Source organism: Dreissena polymorpha, chromosome 4 (assembly GCF_020536995.1).
Source record: "Dreissena polymorpha isolate Duluth1 chromosome 4, UMN_Dpol_1.0, whole genome shotgun sequence".
Classification (NCBI taxonomy): domain Eukaryota; kingdom Metazoa; phylum Mollusca; class Bivalvia; order Myida; family Dreissenidae; genus Dreissena; species Dreissena polymorpha.
In genome coordinates, this window is record NC_068358.1 from 128,414,040 (window position 1) to 128,429,237 (window position 15,198).

At 34.7% G+C, this 15,198-nt stretch overlaps 1 protein-coding gene across 4 annotated transcripts in view; it reads left to right on the forward strand.

Moving 5' to 3' along the window:
- Window positions 1–15,198, forward strand: part of LOC127876424 (semaphorin-2A-like) — a 169,280-nt gene that overhangs the window by 17,575 nt on the left and 136,507 nt on the right. For 3 of the 4 annotated variants that reach the window (XM_052421699.1, XM_052421702.1, XM_052421701.1), the window contains exon 2: window positions 6,739–6,809. The gene's annotated coding sequence lies outside the window, so the exon portion shown is untranslated. Of the gene's footprint in view, window positions 1–2,317; window positions 2,374–6,738; window positions 6,810–15,198 lie in introns of those variants that run through there. The other variant, XM_052421700.1, reaches the window with a different exon arrangement.

The window sequence follows — 15,198 nt, forward strand, 5'->3', positions numbered from 1 at the left end:
CATGCATGATATACATTCTGGCGAATTCGACTGTACAGACATTTTTTATTTCAGAATTAAATATCTCGCTTATTTCGCATTTTTCGACACATGTTCGTCTGAAGTTTTATTTTAAATTATATTGAAATGTATGACCTTGTAAACACTCTAGAGGTCACATTATTTCCGATCATCATGAAACTTGGTCTGAAGATTTGTCCCAATGATATCTTGGAACATGGCTGCTAGGAGGGGGGAAGTTTTCTCATTATGCCCCCCCCCCCCCCCCCGCCCCGCCCCCCCTTCGAAGAAGAGGGGTTATATTGTTTTGCTCATGTCGGTCCGTCTCCACCAGATGGTTTCCGATGACCCGAAATAGTAAAATGGTTTCCCGATGAAAACTTAAGAACACTTAGGCCTAGGATCATGAAACTTCATAGGTACATTGCTCATGACTCGCAGATGACCCGTATTGATTTTCCGGTCACAAGGTCAAAGGTCAAGGTCACGGTGACCCGAAATAGTAATATGGTTTCCAGATGATAACTCAAGAAGCTAATGCCTAGGGTCATGAAACTTCATAGGTCCATTGATAATGATTTGAAGATGACCCCTATTGATTTTCAGGTCACTAGGTCTAAGGTCAAGGTCACGGTGACCTGAAATAGTAAAATGGTTTCTGGATGATAACTCAAGAACGCTTATGCCTAGGATCATGAAACTTCATAGGTACAATGATCATTACTCGCAGATGACCCCTATTGATTTTCAGGTCACTAGGTCAAAGGTCAAGGTCACGGTGACCTGAAATAGTAAAATGGTTTCTGGATGATAACTCAAGAAGGCTTATGCCAAGGTTCATGAAACTTCATAGGTTTATTGATCATGACTCGCAGATGACCCTTATTGATTATCAGGTCACTAGGTCAAAGGTCAAGGTCAAAGTGCCAAAAAACATATTCACACAATGGCTGTCAAGGTCACAGTGACTCAACTTAGAAAAATGGTTTCCAGATGATAACTAAAGAATGCTTACGCCTAGGATCATGAAACTTCATAGGTATATTGATCATGACTGGAAGATGACCCCTTGATTTTCAGGTCACTAGGTCAAAGGTCACGGTGACCTGAAATAGTAAAATGGTTTCTGGATGATAACTCAAGAATGCTTATGCCTAGGATCATGAAACTTCATAGGTACAATGATCATGACTCGCAGATGACCCCTATTGATTTTCAGGTCACTAGGTCAAAGGTCAAGGTCACGGTGACCTGAAATAGTAAAATGGTTTCCAGATGATAACTCAAGAAGGCTTATCCCTAGGTTCATGAAACTTCATAGGTATATTGATGATGACTCGCAGATGACCCCTATTGATTATCAGGTCACTAGGTCAAAGGTCAAGGTCACAGTGCCAAAAAACGTATTCACACAATGGCTGTCAAGGTTATGGTGACTCAACTTAGAAAAATGGTTTCCGGATGATAACTCAACAATGCTTACGCCTAGGATCATGAAACTTCATAGGTACATTGATCATGACTCGCAGATGAAATAATGATGAAACTTGACCAGGATATTTGTCTGGACAATATCTAGGTCAAGTTTGACATTTGGTAAAGATTGAATGAACCGACTCCTCTCAGGTGAGCGAACTAGGGCCATCTTGGCCCTCTTGTTTATATTATTTAGCATGTATAGTAATATACGGTGTAGCCATAACAATTGCTGTAAGCACAGTTGCCCCCCTTTGATGTAATGGTGTAATTCAAAATGGCTGACACGCAGCAAATAATAACGATGAAGTTGAAAACTTTCACAGGAAAAATTGTGTTCTGCTCTACATTCATATAAAATACACACACCCTACTTGAAGAAAAAATTCGGCAGGTAAAAAAGTGTTTTTATTATATTCCTTTATTTACCATAATTGTTGATGCTTAGAGAAAAACTAAGAAAAATCTGAAATTACTAGAAAATCATAATTTGCATATAATTTACATAAGATGTAACTAATAGATAATTTATTTAGATCTTATGTCTTTGAATAAATGTTCATCTCAGTAATTAAATGAAAATGTAGCATGTTTCGTGGTCTAATTTTTTAACCTCAAAGAAAGTTCTTATAAGATTAAAGTGAAAATGTTAAGGGTTAATTCAGATCACTATGGTTTTCAGGTAAGAAGCAAGGGAGTTAATGGTTGACAAGGGAAGGCATCCCTTGAAATCGACTGGGTTTATACCCTATTGATTTTACTGGCAACTCACAAACAGGGATGCTGTGGGTGATGTTGAGCTTACAACGTTGTGTATTGATTCCCTCCATCTCCATTGTTGTGTATGGTTGACATTCTCCATCAATATTGTTGTGTGTGGATCATACCTTTTCTGAGGTTGGTTGTTTTCAGATTCAGAATTATTTTTTGTTTCTGTCATAACATTGTGTGAACTATCAGTTTATATGGATCAAACAATGACAATGAATTAATTTACTGGTAATGTTGATAGATTTTGTGATTCATCAATAACCCATCCTTATACCCATGGTATGTTTAAGTCTCTGTGCTTTTTGCATAATTAATGGAGTTTGGTTGGTTTTGAATTTGGTAGATGTAATGAAATTAAAGCAGCAATTTACCAGACAACCATTCTGCACACATATAGACAATTGGTAGAAATACTTATTTATTCACTAGTCTTGTACTGTTGAAAAAGGACTACACTTGTCATGGTGTGAAAAAGATGTGTTCATTAATAGGATGTCAAATAATATTGTTTCCAATAAAAATGTGGTTTTGTCACAACACACTCATGTATTCCTCTGTGGTTTGTTTTGGAAACAAAAATAACTACACAATGACTTTGTGTTAAAACTTAGCATGTGTGATTTAATTACTTTGTGTCAAACATTTTTAGACTTCAGTCCTTCAGAACATATGACCATAAAGAATTGCTTTATAGTCATTGATACAAAAATCACCATTTCTTATATATCTCTGCATTTAAATGGCTTATTTGTTTGCAGACATTCAAAATAAATGTTTTTACATATGGTACTGGCCGTTCTAAATCTTAGGACGGTAGAATAAAAGTCAGTTAAATTTGGCATTACATGTTTGATATGAGACTGAGTGACAGGGTCCAGGTCTGTGGGGGCATTCAAGTCCATGTATTCTGAGAATCAATTTGTAGAATAGTTTGCAACCATATTAAAGTGTTAAAATTAGGCTTATATGGCAAACATGCTAATTTCGGTCACAACTTTTTTATTGTGGTGAATGTCACATTTTTATGCTGTTGATATAGTGTTAGATGACTAGACATGTCACCGTCTACATGATATTTTTTTAACATAGAATCATACACTTTCAGTAATCAACTGGCCCCATTTTCTCTTCTAAACTCTGGCATTTTAAATAATGCCGTTATGAATATTTGATTGCTCAAAATCTGCAGTCTCAAAGGCGGCACTTTACTGTATTGCAGCTATTAATGCTTATAAAATAAATGCCAATAATATGTTGCGTTTTAGGCATGGAATGTTTGTTATTCCCTGAATATCAAGTGCACAAATACTTCTTTATATGTTACTGGATCACTGTATCTATATGTGCATATTTGTTTTTAGTTTAAACGTATTTATTGCATCAAATATGCATGGGATTGGATTACAAGTTTTTGCAACATTATCTGGATCCTCTCCCAGATAATTATATAACATAATTTACTAAAATACATTATTAATAGTTCAACAACATAATCATATTTGTTTGTGACAGGGCTCAACATTAACGGTTGTCCTATTGCCCCTGGCAAGTAAAAGTTGGGTCCGGGCAAGTTATTTTCTTATCTAGTTGTCCGCCAGGGCAAGTGCAAAAAAGAACAAAGAGCATTTAATTTAGACTTCAATTGCTGTAATAATTTTGTTATATGTGCAAAAATAAAAAAGGTTTTGTGGTGTATCATTTTGATCTATATTCAAAAACGTGAGGTTTTACAGTTAATGTGATATTTCATTTTTGGGCAAGTGACTTTACGTTCAGGGCTAGTAGATATTCTATGTACTTGCCCGGCAGGGCAAGTTGGTTTTTAGGTTAATGTTGAGCCCTGTGTGATTGAAGCTAGACCAGCAAGTGCATGATGTATCCACAACCAAATAAAGTCTTATAGATCATAATGTTGTAGTTTGCTTGCTAATGTGTGGAGACTTTTAAGAATCTATGTAAATGATGCTCTAAAATTATACAAGGTTGCATGTATTTTAATAAAATGTAATCTTTATTAAAACTCAGTGGTATAAAATAAACCTAAACTCACAATATTACTGGAAAAATATTTATATGGAGTGACAAATGTACCTGAAAAGTAGAAATGAGTCTCAATGAAAATTTCAGCAATTGTATTAAATAATGTATATAATCTATGCTCAAATATATTGATAGATATTTTCAAGACATTCTTCATGTAACATTTTTGAGGGTGTAATATTATGATAATAATGTTCACATTCGCATCGCATATAGTTTTCATAAAACCCTTCACTGAGGTTTCCGTCACATGCACAAACGTGCGTCAGATTCCTGGAATGTGTTTATGCATGTGCAGGAGTGAGGAATAGTGATACATCCTTCTTACCATCAGGTTTTTGAATTCCATGTGTAGTTTGCCATTACTATCTTCTCATTGACTGAAACCATACATTTATATTGTTTTCAGCATACTGCTGTTTTTCAACCCTCTCAAGAGGAATATGGAATTTGTTCATATTTCTTTGAGCAATTTCATAGGAATTTTGAATTGTAATACTGAATATTCACTTATTTTATTTTCTATGAGATAAAATATTGGAATTCATAAAATCGGGCCTGTTTGTTTGATCATAAATTTCATAGATTTTTTTAAATGTCAGACATAAATAAGATTTGGACTTGAACTTCATTATATGGTAATAGTGAAACATTACCAGCTCAGACCTTGCTTTGAGTTTAAGGTGAGTGCCTTTAAGACTTTGCCTTTCATTTTCACTTAATTGTAACATTTTGTCAGAATATTTATGTTACCAATATCTAGGCCAAGTTTGAATCTTGGTAAGTGCAGGCCTAATTTTTCTGACCATTTTGGGGAAAAAGTATCTTGGTAAATTAAATAAGGGAAATATGCCACAAAATTTGGCAAAATTATTATCTCAAAATCAGTAGTAAATAATGGAGTTTAGAACTTGAGTAAAATAATTGCAAGTATCAGAAAAAAATGATTTTAATATAATTACTCTCCAAATTGTGATAAATACACAACTAAGGTATGCAACCCTCACTTTGCAATCCATCACATTTTTATTATGTTAATGTCCTTATGGAAATCTTATCTCAAGTATGCCATATATTTTTTGTTATAATTGTTTGATTTGATATGTAACAAAAAGTATTTTTCTTATGTGATCATGGCCATCATGTTATATTAGCCCTTGGGATGAAAAAATGTGTTTTAATTTAACCTACATTACACTGAAAATCCATCATCAAGCATTCATAATGGTATTTATAATTGAGAAGTGAAGTGCCTAGGGGTTAGTGCAAATTTAATAACTTTGATCAGAGATCTGTGTATATGTGCTACTCTAAAGTATACAGCTCTTCTCTGAGGCTGCTTCTCTTACATGTATCATTATTCTCCAAGAAAAAATGTTACATTGATCCAGAAGCATCACAAGCCATAAACAATTCATTTATATGAAGGCTGAGTTGTTTCAGGTAGTCAGTAGTTGTTTATAGTGGATCCATGAAAAAGTGCTGTAGGTTCATTTCAAGCATTCCAGATACATTGCTTAACTTTTAGGCATTAATCTTGTCCTGCGTATAATGTATAGTATAATGTATCGTTTGTCATCAACTTTTGTCTTGTAACCACTATTGAGGCCACATTTGTCAAATAATCTTGATGAAACTTGGTCAGAATGTTCATCTTTACAATACCTAACAAAGTGGGAATCTGGTTTACACTCATAAAAAACAACATCACAAGTCAAAAATTAGAAAACCTTGTTACCACTCAAGAAGCCACATTTATGACCACAATCTTAACCCTTTCAGTGCTGGAACCAAATTTTGAAGGCCTTTGCAAACAGTTTGGATCCAGATGAGAACGTGGCGTCTCATCAGGATCCAAACTGTTTGCTATTCTGATAGTATTCTTGGAAAAAAATCAAAGAAAATGCTAATTTTAGTCATTCAGCAGACGACGTTTTTGCAGAGGACAAATTTCCCAGCATGCAAAGGGTTAAAGAAACATGAGAATGATTATCTTGATAATATCTGGGAGAGGTTTGATTCAAGGTCATGTGTGTCCAACAAACTTTATGAATTAATCTTGTTGAAACTTTGTGAGAATGTTTATCTCATTATCAATGCCACATTTCTACCTGGGTCAGATGGGGTCAGTAACTAGATCACCAGGTCAATTTTCAACACTTTTTGTACCATAATCAGATGAGCTGCTTGAAGCCAATCTTATGTTTGCTTGTAAATGTTTGGATGTTGTGGAAAATTCAAAAGGAATATATTGTGACACACACAAAAAAGGGTATTTTGTATGTCGTTAAATCTATGTTAACATACCACATCTAGCGTTGAAATTTTGGCTATTGCCATAAGGGACGCTGATTTTTGATAGGTTAACTTGATTTTACGAAATATTTTACGACATTCATTGATTTTTTGTCTTTATGTGGCTTATAACAAATCTATATTATTTTATTTCAGACTCGCAAAGCATCATCCTGAGAGTGAATTAGAGAGGATAACGATTTGATTTTCATTGGAAACTTTATTTGGTAAGTTGCATATGTAAATAAGGAAAACAAAACAACATCTAAACATATTCATTATACTTATTTTTAATATCATATTTTGTAGAATACTTCTACTTAGCGAGATAAAAAGAACATACTATGAATAATGCAGTGACCCATCAGTTTGTTGCCCCGCATTGATCTTCTATCCATTATAGCCGCTATGATTTTGGCTGTGCCATGCTAAGTTTGTTTACTGTCTGGTTGTTGATAGGATGTTTGTTTAGACACTGATATAATGACTTTGACAGACTGGCAGCACAGTAATAAGCTGATGATGTTTTTTAGACAGCCTTTTGTGAAGTGTCTTGTGGATTAGCCTGGTCCGTCCAGAGAATTTACAAGAACCAGGGAAATTGTACTTGAAATTTCAATTAAAAAACATAAATGGAAAAGGAAATTTTAGTTGTTAAATGATCAGCTTGCAAATTATGACTTAAATTCAGATCGTTGTAGATGTGATTACTGTACTTATATTTGCGCCTAGTTCTGGAAAAACTGGTCTTAATGTGCTTTAAGTTTCATCCCAGATTACCCAGCTTTGCAGTCAGCATAGGTAAATCAGGGATGACAGTTTCTGCTTTTGAATGTTTTATTTTAAAGGATTTCTCTTCTACATGAAACTTAAATCCAGTGTAGGCAGAAAGCGTTGTCCCTGATTAGCTTGTGTGGACTGCACAGTCCCTGATTAGCTTGTGTGGACTGCACAGGCTAATTTAGGAAGTCCAGTTTTCCCAGAGCTTGGCTCTTTTTACCCTTACCACTTAGATACGTATTTGACGCCTTTTTTGTCCCTCAGAAAATAAAATTTAATTAAAGACCTTTCTTACTAGATTTAAATTTTAAAAGCCTTATTTTAAACCCTTGGATAATAATAAGCAGCAAACAGCATAAAACCTGAACAGACTCAAGTAACTACTAACTAGCTTTGGTTTTATGCTTTTTGCACATAGCCATTTTCACTTTGCTTCTTAGTGGGAAAGGGTTCAAGCTCCTTGATGAGCCAGTGAAAAATTCCGATTGCTGAGTTGTTTCTCATACCATCTGACAATCAGAAGGGCAAATCGTCTGCCTACATGGTAACTTTCTTCTGTAAATCATGTCATGACTTTATTTGTGTGTCATTTGTTATAAATACTGTGTCTGCAGACTGACAAGGACCATTAACATTGTAAATGATTAATTGACGGATGGTTGGTTGGGTCCAAATAGTGGGAATAATGCCCTCAAAAAATACTTTTGTTGTCACATTTTTCTTTTCTAGTAAACCTTTTGATATACATTTTGCTATTAATTATTTTATTAATGTATACACATAAACTGGCCTATTGTATATTCAGTATTTTTTCATAAACATTTGATATTATTGTATTCTTTTGTTAGGGTTACCTTATAAAGCTAATAAATATTTGTAACATTATGTGTTGTTTCAACTTCCATCTGAATAGGTCAATACAAGGCTCATTGTGATGGGACACAAGGCCAAAGTGTGATGGTGGAAGGTCACATGACCTTAATTGGTAATGTCAAACACTGAATGGTGTAATTAGCTAGGCCCTCGGCACAATAACTGTCTATTTACTTTTCATTTGAAAAATTGTGTGCCATTGACAAATTTCACGAGTTTGATGCAATCACTTTATTAAATTTAAGTATCATGTCCACATTTATTTTTGATATAAACATTGATCTAACCTGATGAACTCTCTTGTGGCTATTTCAAACAAAATATCTATTGTACAGCAAGTTTTGAAGTACAGAAATCCATCAAAGGAGTAAAGGTCAGTGGAATTAACTAAACAACTAAATACAAAATCGTATGACATGCTCAGCATGTAAGCACCATGTTACCAAACACCCATTTTGGTATGCAGAGATCACAATGTGACAACATTTATGCTACTTATTTAAAGAAAAAGATCAGCTCTGAAGTGCCATTTGCACACTTTAAGAGGCCAATTTGGGAGGTTTAGACAGATGTGAAACTAAGTGTTCAAGTGGGGTTAAGGGACCGCCCATTGTAAAGATTATACTAGTGACACTAAACAGGGGCTGATACTTTACAAATAATTGTCAAGTGGTATTAGGCATTGTCAGACACACCTTAATTTGTTTGATAGGTGAAGCCTGACTTGTGTCAAATGTTTGTTAACAGCTCTTCATAGTTCCAGCATTATTGTGTATAGTAGAATATATTTCTTAACTAATGTAGCAGAGCTGGTAAATGTGGCAAATGTTTATACTGCGTGTGGAACTGTAAAACATTTGAAGAGCATGTATGCACTTTTACTTGATTGATAACTACATTTATACAGATTGAATAACCAAAGATTTGTAAATAAAGGTATTACCATGAATGAAAACATTTCTCACAGCTTTTTATGACTGTTTTTTTAAATGTTTATTATTTTAAATAATCATTAAATAATTCAATGAAAAGCATAACATGGAAAAGGCAACAACATATACAATTCTTCATATATGCTTATTTTAATATCTATGATGCCTTATCTTTATTAAACAGTCCAATAAATATCATAGAATTAGGCTCCAATCTTAAACAAATAATGAGTACCGGTATATGTAATTCATCAATTAAATAATAGGCTAATTTTACATTGGCATAGTGGAAATGGTGACCGCCTAGCAATGGGAAGGTGATGGGTTAAATCTCCGCTGTGGGATCATTCTTTAGATTTCCCACATTGACACAGAGTACTGGACAGGTTCTATCCAGGAACCAGACTCAAGAGCATTTTAATAAGCCTTATGGTTTACCGTAATTACGCTATGTTTTCGGACACTTAAAAATAATTAATTTTTTTCGTGTCCGAAAACTTAGATACGCAAAATATTCACAAAATACAGGTGTCCGAAAACTTAGAGTCGAAAATTGAAGTGTCCGAAAATAGCTTCAATTGTATCAACGACTACCGGTAATAGCACGCGCTTGTAAAATACCATGCTGTAAAGTATAAATTACAGTTATACATGTTTGCTTTGCATTTTAAATAATTTTAAATGCTTAATTTATTTGACAGAAAGTTACTACAAGGTTGTACTTTGACCAACGAGTTCAAAGATAAGCATGTGATGTACCGATATACTCGCTAGTATGAACCTGTAATTAACCCAATAAAAAATTCAAACTATGAATTCTTTGCTTGTTCCTTTCCGACAGTTGTTATTTAACACCTTCCATTGTTCGTAAAACTTGCAAAAGGGTGCATCACACTTTGAAGCGTTTAGTATTTGTCACAGTTATTTTACTGAGAAGTGGTAGTACCATTGCGGTAGATAATTTAACTGTTAATTGGCGCTACCCCTGGCAATTGTCATAACGCTTATGCTATCGGGCGAAACCATTGTTTAATACCGGTTTACAAGGTTATTTACCCAATTACGCAAATGTAATGGTCCGTTGCATTCAGGCATGCACCTGCCATGTTTTATGATGTTAATCTGGTTGTAAAACCCCATGATCCAAGAATTATGAGATATCAAAAACAGGATAGAAATTGTGTAAAATAGCGCTGTGAAATATACTGTCCGAAAACTTAGAGACATTAATTATGGACGAAAACTCGTGTGTCCGAAAATTAAGTCACGAAAAATAATTATTTTTGCTAAAAAAAGGAGTGTCCGAAAACTTAGAGTGTCCGAAAACATAGAGTAATTACGGTAGATGCAGTCAAACTAAAATAAATTGTTTTAAGCTAAAACTATCGAGGCTTAACTTGTAAGGTAAAAGTTATGCACGCAATAATGTTTGTTAGATCACGATCAAATAAAAAAGAGCTGGTCCCTGGGAAAACCAGACTAAATGCATTTTTTAAGTGTCGTCTCAGGCAAATCAGGGATGGCACTAAAATTCTTCCTTGACTGATTTTTTGTTTTAAGAGACGACAAAAACTGCATAAAAGCAGAAAGTGTTGTTCCTTATAAGCCTGTGTAAACTTCTCAGGCTAATATGTGGCAATACTTTACACTCATGCATTTAGCTCCCCATTTCCAGAGCAAGACTGAAATTATTATTTCATGATTGTTGTTTATTGAGCAATAAACAACGATTTTGTTCTAATAAGCTATTTCAAACAGCTTTTTGGTTTAATTTCTTACCCATTAAAAATGTTTATAAAAATGTCAATTAAATATGATAAATCTTTAATTATATCCCAAATAAAAGTACATTTGACGATTTTTTAACCAGGTTTTCCAAAGGAAAAAACTGGTTATTAGATTGGCGATGTCGGCGGGCAGGCTGGCGGGCGGCACAAGCTTGTCCGGGCCATAACTTTGTCGTTCATTGTCAGATTTTAAAATCATATGGCACATTTGTTTACCATGATTAGATGGTGTGTCGCTCGAAAGAATTACGTCAATATCTTCAAGGTCAAGGTCACAATTTGAGTTTGAAGGTCAAAAATGGCCATAAATGAGCTTGTCCGGGCCATAACTTTGTCGTTCATTGTCAGATTTTAAAAGCATTTGGCAAATTTGTTCACCATTATTGGACGGTGTGTCGCGCAAAAGAATTGCGTCGATATCTCCAAGGTCAAGGTCACAATTTGAGTTTGAAGGTCAAAAATGGCCTTAAATGAGCTTGTCCGGGCCATTACTTTTTTATTCATTGTGATATTTTAAAATCATTTGGGACATTTGTTCACCATCATTAGACGGTGTGTCACGCGAAAGAATCACATCAATATCTCCAAGTTCAAGGTCACAATTTGCATTTGAAGGTCAAAATGGCAATTAATGAGCTTGTCTGAGCCATTACTTTGTCATTCATTGTGACATTTTAAAATCATTTGGCACATTTGTTCACCATTATTGGACGGTGTGTCGCGCGAAAGAATTACGTCAATATCTCTAAGGTCAAGGCTGCCACAACTAAATTGATTTTGAAACAACTATGTAACTATGAACAATCAGTAACAATGCACATTTTGATTTTGAGTTATCTCTCTTTATCAGACTTTTTTTTCTTATTGAAATCAAGGTCAATTTTTCACATTGGGGTTAACAATACACATTTTGAATTGTCTCCCTTTATCAGACTTTTTTCAACTGAAAACCTGGTTTTGTGACAATTTTGTCCCTTGTTTCATGTTTACATCTATATAAATGCACCTTTAAAACATGTTTGGGTGTTTTAAAAGAGTATTGATAGACCTTTGGGATTTTTATACGCCCGTATAAAATACGGGACGTATTATGTGAAACCCCTTGGCGGGCGGGCGGGCGGCGGGCGGGCGGCGGGCGGAAGGCATCACTTTGTCCGGACTCTAATTCAAATTGTATTCATCCGATCTTCACCAAACTTGGTCAGCAGTTGCATCTAGTTGATATCTAGGCCAAGTTCGAATATGGGTCATGCCGGGTCAAAAACTAGGTCATAGGGTCAATAAGTGCATTTTCAAAGGGGCCACTTTGTCCGGACTCTATTTCAAATTGTATTCATCCGATCTTCACCAAACTTGGTCAGCAGTTGCATCTAGTTGATATATAGGCCAAGTTTGAATATGGGTCATGCCGGGTCAAAAACTAGGTCATAGGGTCAATTAGTGCATTTTCAACGGCGCCACTTTGTCCGGACTCTAATTCAAATTGTATTCATCCGATCTTCACCAAACTTGGTCAGTAGTTGCATCTAGTTGATATCTAGGTCAAGTCCGAATATGGGTCATGCTGGGTCAAAAACTAGGTCAAAGGGTCAATTAGTGCATTTTACTTTGTCCGGACTCTAATTCAAATTGTATAAATCTTATCTTCACCAAACTTGGTCAGTAGTTGCATCTAGTTGATATCTAGGCCAAGTTCGAATATGGGTCATGCCAGGTAAAAAACTAGGTCATAGGGTCAATTAGTCCATTTTCAACAGCGCCACTTTGTCCGGACTCTTATTCAAATTGTATTCATCCGATCTTTACCAAACTTGGTCAGTAGTTGCATCTAGTTGATATCTAGGTCAAGTTCGAATATGGGTCATGTCGGGTCAAGAACTAGGTCATAGGGTCAATTAGTGCATTTTCAACGGCGCCACTTTGTCCGGACTCTAATTCAAATTGTATTCATCCGAAACTTTTAAACAACTTTTTATCCTGCGTCAAAGTGGTATGGGGGTATAAGTCACATTCAGTGACAAAGCTCTAGTTTTTTATGTCAGAGATCTAAGCATTGTAAGAACTTTATATATCTGATTAAGGTTTCTTCCTTGCAATAATAATTATGATGAATTCAATGTTTGACACAAAAACTGCATTGGTCTGTTTTCCTTTGAACAAAAAGCAATCACTTTCTTTTTATACGCCCGTTTTAAAAAAACAGGACTTACTTTAGTTTCACCTTGGCGGCGGGCAGTCTGGTTGACAGGCTGGTGGGTGGTTGGGTGGGCGGGCGGAGTTATCAAGTTGTCCAAAGCCTTAAAACGGGCGTATCTTGTGACAGTTAGGCACTCTTGTTTAAGAAATGTTGTTCGCTAATTATTCCGTGCCTTGAGGGAGTTTATGCAGCAACTTGTGCAGATTATAAGTTAAGAGGTGGGAGGGAGAGGGCATTAGTCATGTGGCTTTACTTGTGCAGCTATTTGAGGGGCTAGTTGTTAGCGATGTTAGCAAGTGGTAAACTTGTCAAGTAGAAGTATGCTGATCTGTTAGAAATGATTGTGGAATATAATAGTATTTAAACAAATCAACATGGATTTTTATCATACAAAGGTTTGATAAAATTCTTTGGTTCTATCGTGCCAAGTGCCAAAAACTACTGCTATTTAAATACAGGACAGGTTCTTTAAATTTGTATTTGATTGCTTAAATTTCTCTGCATTTCATGTCATTCTGTTGTTAAATGCACATCCATGTGATCTTTGACATACAATAAGGTCTGTGTTCCTTAAATAATTATAGAAAACAGAGAAACAAAAGACTTTCATCAGGAGTAAACATTTGTAATAAAGTAATGGAAATGACGTCACAATCACATGACGACAATTGCAACAACGTCAAAATGTTACATTCTATTTTGCGTTAAAATTAACTTGTAACCAAAATAACATATAACATTCTAACACTACACGCGACTTGTTTTCTATATACAAAGAAGGAAATCAAGTGTGGGTTATTCTGCAATAATATATGGGCGGAGCTTAATGTTTCGAAAATAGTTCTGAATAAATAAAGAAAATATTGCAGTTAAATGCACGTGCTAAAACCCGCTCTAAAAGAAATGTAATAAATGTAGCATGTATATAAATGTAATGAAACAACAAATTGTATTTTTTGGTGATAAGTGGCATAACCACGCCTACAAAGAGTGCTTTTTGTTAGGAAACGTAATTAAGACAACATATATAGCATGTAAGCTTTTCAGTAGCATTGATAAACGTGACGTCATTAAGTTTCTATGATTTTTGTTCTCAATGAAATAGAGGATATTTGTTCATGTCAGTGTCTAAGATCGTTTGTTATTTCACGACTGATCATAGAAAATATAATTTCACGAGTGACACAACCAAGAGTGAAAATATTATTTTTCTATGATCCAAGTGAAATAACAAACAATCTTACTCTGACATGAACAAATTTTCTGTTTCTTTTATGCCCCTTTTTCAAGAAAGTAAGTAACAGCTGTTTCCCCTTTGCTGAAAAGTTACCCTTTCTCGGAGTTTCTCCCGTGGCGTGCCTCAAAACATTTCAAAACACAAAATGACGTCATTAGTGTGACGAAATGACGTCATTATACCAGCGAAATTCTTCAGTTAAACTCTTTTACAATGTAAAAAGGAGAAAAAGCATAAAATAAATAAAGAATGTGTTGGATTCGGTGCAATGTCGATTTTAATTCACTCGTGATCGTAGAAAATAAATATAAAATTATTTATGATAATCTAAAAATAGAAAAAGGAGTTCCAAAAATTTGTTCTTTTCATCGGTGAAAATAACAATCTGTTCTTTTCACTGCTGTTATTTCACTGCAGAAATGTCATATTTTATCATTAGGTATAAAAGAAAGTGACATCATTTGCAAAATATTTATGAATGAAAATGACGTCATATGTTTGTACTATTCAATGACTTCACTAAATAGTGAACTTTGTACTAAGAAGGGCGAAGTATTGAAAAATATAGTTCACGTCCAAAAGCTTAAAATATAATTGAACCAAATCAATCAGAATCGTGTTAGAATCGAAATAATATTTTTCTTTCAGGGTTTGTTGTTGAATTACCCACAGTAAGGAGTATAGATGCGTGTTATCAAATTACCCGTGCTTCGCACTCGTGATTTAATTCCTACGCATCTATAAACCTTACTGTGGGTTATTTGACAACAACCATGATAGAAAAATATTATTTCTTAATCATTATAAAAA